This window comes from Aotus nancymaae, unplaced genomic scaffold (assembly GCF_030222135.1).
Source record: "Aotus nancymaae isolate 86718 unplaced genomic scaffold, 86718_ANA_hifiasm-v0.15.2.pri h1tg000057l, whole genome shotgun sequence".
NCBI classification, from domain to species: Eukaryota; Metazoa; Chordata; class Mammalia; order Primates; family Aotidae; genus Aotus; species Aotus nancymaae.
Genome location: NW_026988471.1, coordinates 50,760,572 through 50,774,187, shown reverse-complemented (window position 1 = coordinate 50,774,187; position 13,616 = coordinate 50,760,572). Strand labels below are relative to the sequence as shown.

Genomic DNA, 13,616 nt, shown 5'->3' with positions numbered 1-13,616 from the left:
TAACAACCAGAATCTATAAGGAACTTAAACAAATTTACAAGAAGAAAACAACCCCATCAAAAAGCGGGCAAAGGGTATGAACAGATACTTCTCAAAAGAAGACATTTATGCAGGCAACAAAGATATGAAGAAAAGCTCAGCATCACTGGTCTTTAGAAAAATGCAAATCAAAACCACATTGAGATACCACCTCATGCCAGTTAGAATGGCAATCATTAAAAAATCAGGAGAGGTGCTTGCTTTGGCAGCACATATACTAAAATTGGAACAATACAGAAAAGATTAGCATGGCCCCTGCTCAAGGATGACATGTAAATTCGTGAAGCCTTCCATATTAAAAAGAAAATCAGGAAACAACAGATGCTGGAGAGGATGTGAAGAAATAGGAACACTTTTACACTGCTGGTGGGAGTGTAAGTTAGTTCAAACATTGTGGAAGACAGTGTGGCGATTCCTCAAGGACCTAGAAATAGACATAGCATTTGACCCAGCAATTCCATTACTGGGTATATACCGAAAGGATTATAAAACATTCAACTATAAAGACACATGCACGTGTATGTTTATTGTGGCACTGTTCACAATAGCAAAGACCCAGAACCAACCCAAATGCCCATCAATGATAGACTACATAAAGAAAATGTGGCACATATACACCATGGAACACTATGCAGCGATCAAAAGTGATGAGTTCATGTCCTTTGCAGGGACATGGATAAAGCTGGAAACCATCATTGTCAGCAAACTGACACAAGAACAGAAAACCAAACACTGCATGTTCTCACTCAAAAGTGACTGTTGAACATGAGAACACATGGACACAGGGAGGAGAACATCACACATTGGGGCCTGTCAGGGGTAGGGGGGTTAGGGAAGGAAAAGCACTGGGTGGGGGATTGGGGAGGGCTAACTAGGAGAAATACATAATGTAGATGATAGGGGGATGGATGCAGCAAACCACCATGGCACATGTGTATCTATGTAACAAACCTGCACATTCTGCACATGTACTGCAGAACTTAAAGTATAATAATAATAATAAAATAATAATAGGCCTTTGTTTGTCTACTCTCTTTGATTGTCTCCTTGGGAATGAGTAATGCAAGATGAGAGAAAACGAGGGGTCTGTCGGCAAGACGGTGATGGCGGAAGGAAGGTAGTGGAAGGAAGGTGGCTGAAAGGTGGCTGTGCACCTAGACTTTCTAGGAAGATGCTCTGTGGCCAAAGAATAGCTGAAGGCCCAATGAGAAAACCAGGCACAGGGACGAGGAAAATGGGGAGCCAAAGACCAAGCAGCTCAGTGAAGAGGAGGAGGAAAGCAAGATGCTCAGGGAATTCAGGCTGCAGAACCATGTCCCAGAGGATGAAGACCTGAAAAGGAAGAGGGTTTCCAGGCCAAACCAGTTGTTGTGGAGGAGAAGGCGAAGGAGAAGCTGTAGGCTGCCAAGGCACATCCTGTCATCAAGGAGATGGATTTGGCCAACCTCGCCCTCTAGAAGCCTGACTGGGACCTAAGAGAGATGTGGCTGGCTCGCCATCACTTTCAGTTTGGTTTCTGAGCAGTGACTCCTTGATCCCTAATGTCTGAAACTTCCATGGGTGAGGTCAGCTTCTTTTCTCCTGCGTGGTCTCTACCATTCTTGGTGAGGGGCAAGGGGAAGAGCCAGCAACAACTCTCTGAGTGTTCCTGTGTCAGCCATATGTATGTATTTGAACTTTTTTTTTAATCTCTAGAAATAAAGACAAGTAAAGCCCCCTGTGTGGCAGAAATCTGTGAAATATTTCCTAGGTCAAGCAGTACTGTGGATTTGGGCTCCAAGACAGGGTGGCTTCAGAGGTGGTGTTTAATACAAATAATCCCTTTTTAGGGTTGGGCATGTTGAAGTTGGAGGGGTGGGGAAGGCACAGGGCTGACCTGGGTCCAAGTCCTGGTCCAGTCCATGCTCAGTGGTGGTCATTGCAAAACCCATGGGTGACAAAGACAGGGTATTAGAGTTCTTTTAAGACTTTCCCTAGGTCTAGGCTTTGCACTAGTCTGAGAGACAGCTGAAGAGGTTCTCATCCTGGTTCTGTGTGGACTCCTTCACAGTATAAGAAAAAGAAGAAACACTGGGCCCTGGCAAGCCCCTATTTGAGGCCACTTCAGATTTGAGGGCCCTGGCACTGCTTTTCCTCACTCTGTCCAGCCCGAGGGAGCCCCTCTCCCTACTGCACCAGTCAGAGCTGCATTGAGCATTGAGCAGTGAGACAAGGCCAGGACTCTGACTCCCCTAATGGTCAGGAAACAAACATGCCGAGAGTTGACAGGACTAGAGACAGCCTCCCTCTGCAGTTGGCAGGACTGGAGCTGGGCTTCCTTTCCTAGGAATAAAGGATCAAAAGGCTCTTTGCATCTCCTGAAATTGCTGCTGGAGGCAGAATGCTTGTCTATGGCAACGGAAGGACTACTTGGACAAACTTACTTATCTCAGTTTTCAAATAATTCTCACTGATAGAGGTTTTTGTTTGTTTGTTTTTTTTTTTTCTGAGACAGAGTTTCACTCTTGTTACCCAGGCTGGAGTGCAATGGTGTGATCTCGGCTCACCACAACCTCCGTCTCCTGGGTTCAGGCAAGTCTCCTGCCTCAGCCTCCTGAGTAGCTGGGATTACAGGCACGTGCCACTGTGCCCAGCTAATTTTCTGTATTTTTAGTAGAGATGGGGTTTCACCATGTTGACCAGGATGGTCTCGATCTCTTGACCTCATGATCCACCCGCCTCGGCCTCCCTCACTGATAGAGTTTTAAGAAAACTGAACAGCTTAGGACCTACTCAGTGACTCAGGATTCATGAACCCTGGAAGGTTATTTCCAAACATGACCTGTGCCAGTCTATGCTGTCCTTCCTCACCACCAGTGAATTCAATGAGCATAGCATCTACCCCTTCCATCAGTGCAACTAGGATCCTGACCCTATGTAGGAGGATGGGACTGTGGGAAATGAGCAACAAAAGAAGAGGGGAATAAATTATGAGCCAAGAGTTTCAAATTATAAAATTAAAAAAAAATTAAAAAACATACAGAGAAACGTTTTAGACAGGAAGAAATAAAACATAAAGAGCAAAGAATATAAAAATAACACAGTAGAATCAGATTTGCAAAGACTTCAGATATCAGAATTACCAGGCATCGAATTTAAATGTTTTAAAATGATTTAAGAACTTTAAGAACTAGGATGTGGAAATAGGAGGAGATGTGTAAAAGAACCAACTGATGTTCTGGAAACATAAAATGCAGCATCTCCCTTATCCACAGTTTCACTTTCTGTGGTTTCAGTTACCTGCATTCAACTGCAGTCTGAAAATATTACACACAATAAGATATTTTGAGAGAGAGAGAGAGAGAGAGAGAGAGAGACCACATTCAAATAACTTATATTATGGTATATGTAAATAATTATTTCATTTGATCAGTAGGCATAGTTGTTAATCTACTACTTTGCTGAGTTTATAAATTAAACTTTATCATAGTTATGTATATATAGGAGAAAACATTGTATATGCAGAGATCAGTACTATTCACAGTTTCTGGCATCCATTGGGGGTTCTTGGAACATAACCATGGGTAAGGAGTAACTACTATACTATTGCAATGAAAAACCTTGTATATGTGAATTAGACAAAGCTGAAGGGACAATTAGTGAATAGGAACCTAGATCTGAAGAAGTTTTCCAATATGCAGCCTAGTGTGATAAACAGATCAATAATATAAAACAAAAGGCTGAGGGATACAGAGGACAGAATGAGAAGATTCAACATAGCCTGTGATTACAGTTCTAGGAGAAAAGAAAAAGAGAGGGTAAAAATGAGACAGAGACAATATTAAAAGACGATGTCTGAGAACCTTCCAGAACTTTTGAAAATCAATCCACAAATTCAAGAAAGGGATTAATTAGATATTTTTACTTTATGAATATTTATTGAACTGTATACATATTGCATAAGTCCATTTTGCATTGCTATAAAATAATAGTTAAGACTGGGTAATTTATAAAGAAAAGAGGTTTATTTGGCTTAAGTTTCTTCAGGCTGTACAAGCATAACACCAGCATATGTTTGGCTTCGGTTAGGTCTCAGGAAGCTTTTACTCATGGTTTCTACCATGAGTAAATTTTATTAAATGGTCTCCCATAAGGGTGAAATAGGTATATTACATGGAGAAAGAGGGAGCAAGAGAGAACGAGAAGGAGGTACCAGGCTCTTTTAAACAACCAGCTCTCACATCAACTAAAAGAGTGAGGTTATCACTTATGACCAAGGGGATGGTACCAAGACATTCATGAGGGATCTATGCCCATGACCCAAACACCTCCCACTAGGCCTGAGCTCCAACATTGGGGATTACATTTCCACATGAGATTTGGAGAGGACATATATCAAACTTACCACATATATTTTATGCACTCTTTGTAAGTTTATTTTAGCTCAATAAGCAAATTTATTTAAATATTTTTTACATCTTTTATATCAATCAATTTCTATATACAAGTTACCCAGTACTCAGAGGCTTAAAATAACAAATACTTATTAATATCTTACGGTTGCTGTGGGTCTGGAATCATTAGTGGCTTAGCTTAGTAGGTCTAGCTTAGGGTCACTAGTGAGTTTGTAGTCATCTGAAGGCTGGACTGGGAGTGGAGGATCTGCTTCCAAGATGGCTCACACACATGGCTGTTTATTGGAGGCCTCTGTGTCTTGTCACATGGACCCCTCTAGAGGGCTTGCTTAAGTGTGCTCATGACCTGACAGCTGGCTTTCCAAGAGTGGTAATACAAGGGAGAAAGCAAGAGAGAACCTTGGCCTGGTTTTGGAAGTAATATTCTGCCAAAATCTGTTGTTAGAATGAAGTCACTATGTCTAACGCACACTCGGAGGGAGAAGAATTAGGTGCTATTATATGAAGAAAGGGCTAAGAATTTGTAGACTTATTTTAAAATTATCACAAACCTAGCCACATTGTAATAAAATTGCAGAACACAAGACCAAGAAAAGATCTTAAAATTAGAGAGAAAAGACACATTACCTTTCGAGGAGCAACACAGCAGCAGATGTCTCAACTACAATCAGTGTTAACTGGAATGAAAGAAAATTGTCAACTTACAACTGCATACACAGGGAAAAATATCTTATGTTTTTGGACAAACAAAGCCAGGGATTCTGTCACCAGCAGACTCTTACTAAAAGAAAATCTATTTTGGGATAATGGCAATGTTCTAAAAGTGACTGTGGTGGTGGTTGCAGAAATCTGCGTATATACTAAAAGCCACTAAATTGTATGCTTTAAGTAGGTGAATTGTATGGTATGTATACAGCTTTTTTTTTTTTTAATGAAATAAACATTCTCCTTTAGAAAATAATAAAAATAGTTTTTTTTTTCTCCATAAGGCCATTTTGAAAAATACTGACAAAGTTTCCACTTAAGAAATCTCTTGGTTAATCTTACTAACAAAAGAACACTATCATATTATTTTTATACCATTATGTATGTGTATATATATGGTTAATGCTGTTTTTATACTTATACTAATACAGTTATTTTTTCAGTAACTGAAATTTTTTCAAAAGTTCTAAAAGTCATTACTAGAGACAAAAGCTCTTTAATACTTCAGGGAATTCCAAAATTTCCTGAAATGTAACTAAGGCCCAAGACTTTGAATCTCTTACTGAGCAGCCTTATGGTACCTTAGCTACTGTTCACAGGACATGATCCTAGCTAACATCAATACCAGTCTAAGATGAAAGCACTTTTCACTGAGTGACAACAAAGGTTAAATAATAGAATTTAATAAAATTTATTTAAATATATAGAGTTGGAAATTAAATATGTTCTATTAAATACTCTTTTGCATTATCCTTCTTGAGTTTACTATGATGCTTTCCTACTATTTTTTTTTTTTTTTTTTTGTACTTGTGAGATAGTCAGGAAAAGGCTAGAATTTTGCCTTAGACACAAACATGCCTTTTTTGGAAATTATTTAGAGGGGAGATTGTACAGGAGATTGTCTCCCATAATTTCAATGTAAATAAAATCTCATTTTTCAATCTTTTTAAGATAAATATATTTAAAAATTGAAATTTGTATATTTATGTAGATTATTTTATTTTATCCTAAAACATTAACTAAACTACTATCCCTTGGATACTTACATTCTATCATCTTATACTAACTGTAGTGATAGTTTTACTATCTAGGATCAGGAACAGAAAATAAATACTTTTCAGTAATTTTACTCATTTTAGAATTATATATACTATACATAAATCTGAAGTACAATTATGTGTAGGAAACATCTAATAGTTGCATTGAATCTCATCATTTTTGATGAGTAACTTGCCATGTCAATAAAATAGTGCAGTCTTTGTTAATAACTCTCTCTGGAAAATAAAATTAATGACTCCTAAGAATATTAATACAACTTTTCAGGGGAATTAACTTACTCCCTGTGAGTTACCTAGGCACTGCAAATGTGGCAGATTCCTATAAAGCTGGGGCCTTAAGACTACTATAAAGTCCACCAAACCATCTTTGCTAGTTGAATCTGCTCTTTTACCCTGCCTGAGGAGGTTAGCCTTCCCTTCCTGAAAAATCTGTAATGATCTCTCCTAAAATATTAATACCTGTATTGCAAGGCACTGCCTGATTCTCATTGGGACCTTTCCCACAGTCTCTCCTTGCTTCTACGCCTATTACGAGGCTGATTCTTTAGCAGGTCCAACTGTGATCCATAAGGAGATGGAAAAACCAGCCAAATTATTTTGCTACTTTACAGTGACAGAAACCTAGAGAATCATGTGGAAATACATCTTACAATCAATGGATCAAATAGAAGAATATGAATTTGGATTACATCAAATTTGTTTATATGGGTTTACTAAGCAGGGATTTTAGATACAGCATTTTAGAACACACAGATAGGCATGGTCCTAACAATTTGCTCTTTGGTTGACTGAAATATAGACCCAAAGGTGGCCTACATTAAGTAGAGATTAAATACCAAAATTTTCTTGGTGTACTACAGAGGAAACTATCTGAAAGCTTATGGAGACTGAAATAAGAGTATATTTATTATGTAAGACCTGCTTCCATATTCTGTAGATTTCAGAAGACACTCTTTTAATCATAGCTGCAAGAAATAAATTTAGAAGAGGAGCTCCAAAATGTTAGAAGAGCTTTCTTTCTTTCTCCCCACCCAACCCCCTTTCTTTTTCTTCTTCTTCTTTCTTTCTGAATAGATCAGAATGACAGGGGGATTGATGGCATCAAACTGATATCCATAAGTTCAATGGAAATAATGGATTCCCATGGAAGTAGGGGCCAAGTGGTGTCAATCTTCTAAGACATTGGTAGATTGTAGGAGAGGTAGATGTAGTTACTGTAATGGAGTGTTTATTATAATGGAGAGTGGAGCCAAAGTGATATTAGAACAGTTTGACTTCCAAGGTTCTTTGGCATTAGTTAGTTCATCATATCTTTATAACTAAAATAGATAGCCTACTGAAGTCTTACTTTGTCTATATAAGCAGAAGAGTTCTAGGACTAGAGAACAGAAGTCTGACTTGAACCACCAAAACAGAAAGTCATAGCTCCTCTATGAAGTTAAGAATTGAACCAGTTCAAGACCCTGGGCCCCTTGAATGAAGTTCAATCACCTTAAGGAAATGTATATTCTAATCTTCCCCAGGTGACTGTGCATTCAGAAGGGAAAAATTCAGGACAGGGGAGAGTAACTAAACACATTGACCCAAGTGTCTGTGGACATAAACCTTCACTGTGGTCCCTCGGGGTAGGAGCTTACAGAGATCAGATAATCAGTGGAACTTTGGCTTAGTTTTGTATCACAGTGTACGTAGTGGTTGGACAAAACCACCCTGTGGTTGTTACTTCAATTCCAGAATGTACAATTTGAATAAACATACTCAGCAATGGCAGAATTCTCATATTATTCCTTTGACCCATGAAATGAGGACTATTATGGTAGGAGAAGAACAATTTTTGACAATTGTTAAATTTAGAGTCATATTTATGCAAACCACTAGAAGTGCATTTATCTATGAAGTAGATCAAAAGAAATGCTGCATCCCTGGAGCAAAACAGACCAACAGTAATGCTACCTCCTACCATTCAGTGTTTGGAGGATGCAGAGATGGTGATTTTTACTACATCCCCTTTAACTCATCTTTTGACTTTGGTAAAGAATAAATGAATCAAGGAAAAAAGTACTGAATTGTTATAAAAGTCAACTTGTTATTCTAATTGCAACCGTTATTCAAATTATGGTATTCTTGAAGAAAAATCAACAGATTCTCTAGTATATGGCTATTGATCTCACAAATGCTTACATTTTCTACGTACTTGAGAATAAAAAGCATGTGGAACAATTTGCTTTCAAATGATAAGGCCTGTAATATACATTCACAGTATTATTTAGGGGGAATGTATCCTTTCCAGCTCTATGTCATGTCCACTTAGCAGGGACATGTCTTTTCCCTAAGCAGGATATAATGCTGGTCCATGTCATTGATTATATCACACCAATGGACCAATTGAGAAGAAAGTTGAAATTTACTCAAGATAGACACATTGTGAAGACAGTTATGGGTAAAGTGTAGGAAAAAAAAAAAACACCCAAAATCTGAGAGCCTACTAGCTCAGTGAAATTTTCAGGATTCAAATGATGTGAAGTGTTTTTTCCTCTTTCTTTGTTTTTATTATCTATCACATAATAGACATAACATTAAGGCTGGGCGCTGTGGCTCACGCCTGTAATCCCAACACTTTGAGACGCCAAAGCGGGCGGATCACCTGACGTTGGGAGTTCAAGACTAGCTTGACCAACATGGAGAAACCCAGTCTCTACTAAAAATACAAAAAATTAGCCAGGCATGGTGGTGTGTGCCTGTAATCCCAGCTACACAGCAGACTGAGGCAGAAGAATCGCTTGAACCCAGGTGGCAGAGGTTGCAGTAAGCCAAGATAGCGCCATCACACTCCAGCCTGGGCAACAAGAGCAAAACTCCATCTCAACAAACAAACAAAAAAGTCACAACATTTAATAAAAATATGAGAGAGAACATTAGATAAACAAAAAAAATCTAAAAAGGAAATATATTTACCATAGTTATGAATAAAGATACCATATGACTATTATTGTAAATTCCATATATCCCATTTTAGTGCTATGCTTAAGTTTAGCCAAACTTTAAAAAAAGGTAACTAAAAGCTGACTTTTGAGAAGCAAAGTATACGAAGGTTTTTCTAAAATATCTGAATGTCATTACCTAATACATTAGTCATCATAATTTCCAACTGAATGAAAATGTCTATAATGTGAATGCACTCTTGCAACATTTTAAATGAATCATACAATGAGAATGTTACACTGAGTGTAGCCAAATAGGAATTCTATTATTAAATGTGCTGTACTCTTTAAGTTCAAGGTAAAAAACACATGACAATTTAATAGCTTCTGTTCTTAGTTATAACAATTAAGCATATAAAAAAACTAAATTTGTATAGATGGCACATGATTATCTTCCATCTTTCCTTAATCTACATAGTTTCTCAATAAGCTGCTGTAAAAAGTACAAACAAGATACTAAATTGCATAAATTGTATATGCAAAGCAATCTGAGTTACAGGAAAGATAGAATTATAATAATAGTTTCCTTTTATGAATAAAAATGATCGATATAAATATGACTCTAAATTTAACAATTGTCAAAAATCACCATTACCAAATTTGTGATTCTAAATCTTGCCAAATCTTAAATTATTTTCAAAAAGACCTTTAAAAGCTGTCTTCTGGGATGTCAAGTGATCTAATTAATTCAGTGTAGTTTTAGTTTTCCCATTCTGCTTTTCATTTTACATTCTTTTTAATTTTAAGGACTTTCTCGTCAAGAGGTAAAAAATAAGAAGTGAAAAAAATTGATTTTTTTTGTACCATCATGGTGGAAAATGTACCAAATTGTCCAAGAGGGCTTTATAAAATACAAATTTATTTAAGTAATTTTATTGGTGTTTGCATTTTTGAAATATGAGCCATGAGTAAAGACATCTGTCTCACCCATCATTCCTCAGAGGTATCAGCATTAGCATTCTAGTATGGGAATGTCTAAGACTTTTGTGTTAATACAATAAGCATATGTATAAATGTTTTTTCCCAAAATTAAGGTTTGTATCATCAATGTCATTTTCTTTCTTCTCAGTTAATCACATATCATATAAATACTTTCACATCTATATATTTCTATTTTTTTATTCTTAGTGATATTTTGAACATTTTTACTTTGTAATAACATAGCTAACAGTGATTTTTGTTCTATTAGTTGGTGCAAAATTAATTGCAGTTTTGCCTTTATTTTCAATGGCAAAACCTGCAATTATTTTTGCATCAATCTAATATATGCTGTTGAAAAAATTTGATGAAAAAGTTTAGTGGATTTGGTAGACTGGTATTTAGCATCCACTTGGATATCATTGTAATGATATCCAGAGTCTGGATAGCAAAACATCTTGTTTTCAGACTCACACGCTCCGGTCAGATGTCCTGTGTGAAATTTGAAAGCCCTTTGGTCACAGTGTTTCTGGCTTTGATGTTGCAACTTCCAAATTAATTACTCACAGCTTTTTATTGTAGGAAAGTGGTAAGTACATACAATTTACAGCATGTCTTATGCAAGTTTCCATATAATTTCTGCTGCCTATTACTTCTGTGCCTTTAAACATACTAATTCACTTTTTGGTGTTTCATTACAGGGGAAGATAATATTACCTTGGAAGAGTATTATAAATGTTATTGAAAAATATTTTGCATAATATCTGAAACAAAGTTATTCTTGACTACTCTAAGACAATTGTGCAAATTTGGAAATATGTAATCTATGTTTCTGGTTTCAACTTTTTAGCCTCAGACAAGAGACAATTGGTTCAAATTTACTATGCAAGAGCATGCAATACAATTTTTAGTTTAAGTCTATGTATTTTGTATAAGAAAATAAAGAATAACTAATGGGTCTCCTTATTTTTCGCAGTCTTATTTTCAGAAGACTTTCTCTAATCCCTGTAGTTAGAGAAGGCTTCAATAAATTTCAGTATTTTTTTGCTCTGAGGAAGAATATCTATTTTCTGTTCCTGTTCCCATGGAAAAGACTTAGTGGATGGTAATTCTCTCTTCTAGAACAAAAAAAATTGCTCTTTCAGTCAAGAAGTAGCAATATCGTACATGCCACAAATAGTTTTATGCTTCAGTAAATGTTTGATGAATGCTTCTTGACAGTATTGATGATTATTAACTAGACTTACCACTTTTCAGGAGAATATCTTGTAGTTAAATATTTCTCTGCTCAAATGGTGTTCTTTCTTATAAATAGTAATATTTTACTTTGGAGAGTCATTTTGGTTTTGCTTGCTTTTAGAAAACTGATGATTATGCTATTTTTCACATAAATTTTCAAAACATTCTATAAGAATGTTTTAAAGAGAAGATATTTTTTCTCAAACAATTTTTTTAAATTTAACTTTAAGCTCTGGGATACATGTGCAGAATGTGCAGGTTTGTTCCATAGGCATACATGTGCCATGGTGGTTTGCTGAACCAACCAACCCATCCTCTAAGTTCTATCTCCTCACCTCCAATCCCCCAACAGATCCTGATGTGTGTTGCTCCCCTCCGTGGGTCTATGTGTCCTCATTGTTCAACTCCCACTTATGAAAACATATAGTGTTTGGTTTTTTGTTCTTGTGTTAGTTTGCTGAGGATGATGGCTTCTAGCTTCATCCATGTCCCTGCAAAGGCCATGATCCCATTCATTTTTCTGGTTGCATAGTATTCCATGGTGTATATGTACCACATATGCTTTATCCAGTCTACCATTGATGATTGATGGGCACTTGAGCTAGTTCATGACTTTGCTATTGTAAATGGTGCTGCAATAAACATATGTGTGCATGTGTCTTTATAGTAGAATGATTTATAATCCTTTGGGTGTATACCCAGTAATGGGATTTCTGGGTCAAATGGTATTTCTGGTTCTAGATCCTTAAGGAATTGCCACACTGTCTTCCACAATTGTTGAACTAATTTACATTCCCACCAACAGTGTAAAAGTGTTGCTGTTTCTCCACAGCCTTGCCAGCATCTACTGATTCTTCACTTTTTAATAATTGCCATTCTAACTGGCATGAGATAATATCTCATTATGGCTTTGATTTGCATTTCTCTAATGATCAGTGATGTTTAGGTTTTTTTTCCTATGTTTGTTGGCCGCATGAATGTCTTCTTTTAAGAAGTGTTCGTTCATATATTTTGCCCACTCTTTGATGGGGTTGTTAGTTTTTTTTCTTGTATACAAGTTCCTTGTAAATTCTGGATATTAGACCTTTGCCTGGATAGATTGCAAAAATGTTCTCCCATTCTGTAGGTTGTCTGTTCACTCTGATGATAATTTCTTTTGCAGTGAAGAAGCTCTTTAGTTTAGTTAGATCTCATTTGTCAATTTTGGCTTTTGTTGCAATTGCTTTTGGTGTTTTAGTCATGAAGTCTTTGCCCGTGCCTATATCCTGGATGGTATTGCCTAGGTTTTCTTTTAGGGCTTTTATGGTTTGGGGTTTTACATTTAAGTATCCACCTTGAATTAATTTTTGTATAAGGTTTAATAAAGGCTTCCAGTTGCAGTTTTCTGCATATGGCTGGCCAGTTGTTCCAGCACCATTTATTGAATAGGCGATCCTTTCCCCATTGCCTGTTTTTGTCAGGTTTGTTGAAGATTAGATGGTTGAAGATGTGTGGTGTTATTTCTGAGGCCTCTGTTCTGTTCCACTGGCCCATATGTCTGTTTTGGTACCAGTACCATGCTGTTTTGGTTGCTGTCGGTGTCAATGATAGTTTGATGGGAATAGCATTAAATCTATAAATTACTTTGGGCAGTACAGCTATTTTCACAATATTGGTTCTTGGTTCTTTCTATCCATAAGAATGGAATATTTTTTAATTTGTTTGTGTCCTCTCTTATTTCCTTAAGCAGTGGTTTGTAGTTCTCCTTGAAGAGGTCCTTCACATATTTGTAAGCTCTATTTCTAGGTATGCTATTCTCTTCTTAGCAATTGTAAATGGGAGAGTTCATTCATGATTTGGCTCTCTGCTTGTCTATTGTTGGTGTAAAGAAATGCTTGTGATTTTTGCACATTGATTTTGTATCCCAAGACTGTGCTAAAGTTGCTTATCAGTTTAAGGAGTTTTGGGGCTGAGATGATGGGGTTTTCTAAATATAAAATCATGTTGTCTGAAAACAGAGACAATTTGACTTTCTCTTTTCCTACTTGAATACCCTTTATTTCTCTCTCTTGCCTAATTGTCTTGGCCAGAACTTCCAGTACTATGTTGAGTGGAAACAGTGAGAGAGGGCATTGTTGTCTTGTGCTGGTTTTCTAAGTGAATTCTTCCAGCTTTTGTCCATTCAATGTGATATTGACTGTGAGTGTCAAAAATAGCTCTTATTATCTCAAAATATGTTCCGTCAACGCTTAGTTTATTAAGAGTTATTAACATGACGGATGTTGAATTTTATCAAAGGCCTT

The 13,616-nt window shown here is 36.7% G+C and overlaps 1 non-coding gene across 1 annotated transcript; it reads left to right on the top strand.

The window, feature by feature from the left end:
• Positions 1–232: 232 nt before the first annotated feature.
• Positions 233–339, top strand: LOC135269751 (U6 spliceosomal RNA). Its single transcript, XR_010338015.1, has one exon. It is a non-coding gene; the product is annotated as a U6 spliceosomal RNA (small nuclear RNA).
• The last annotated feature ends 13,277 nt before the right edge of the window (positions 340–13,616 follow it).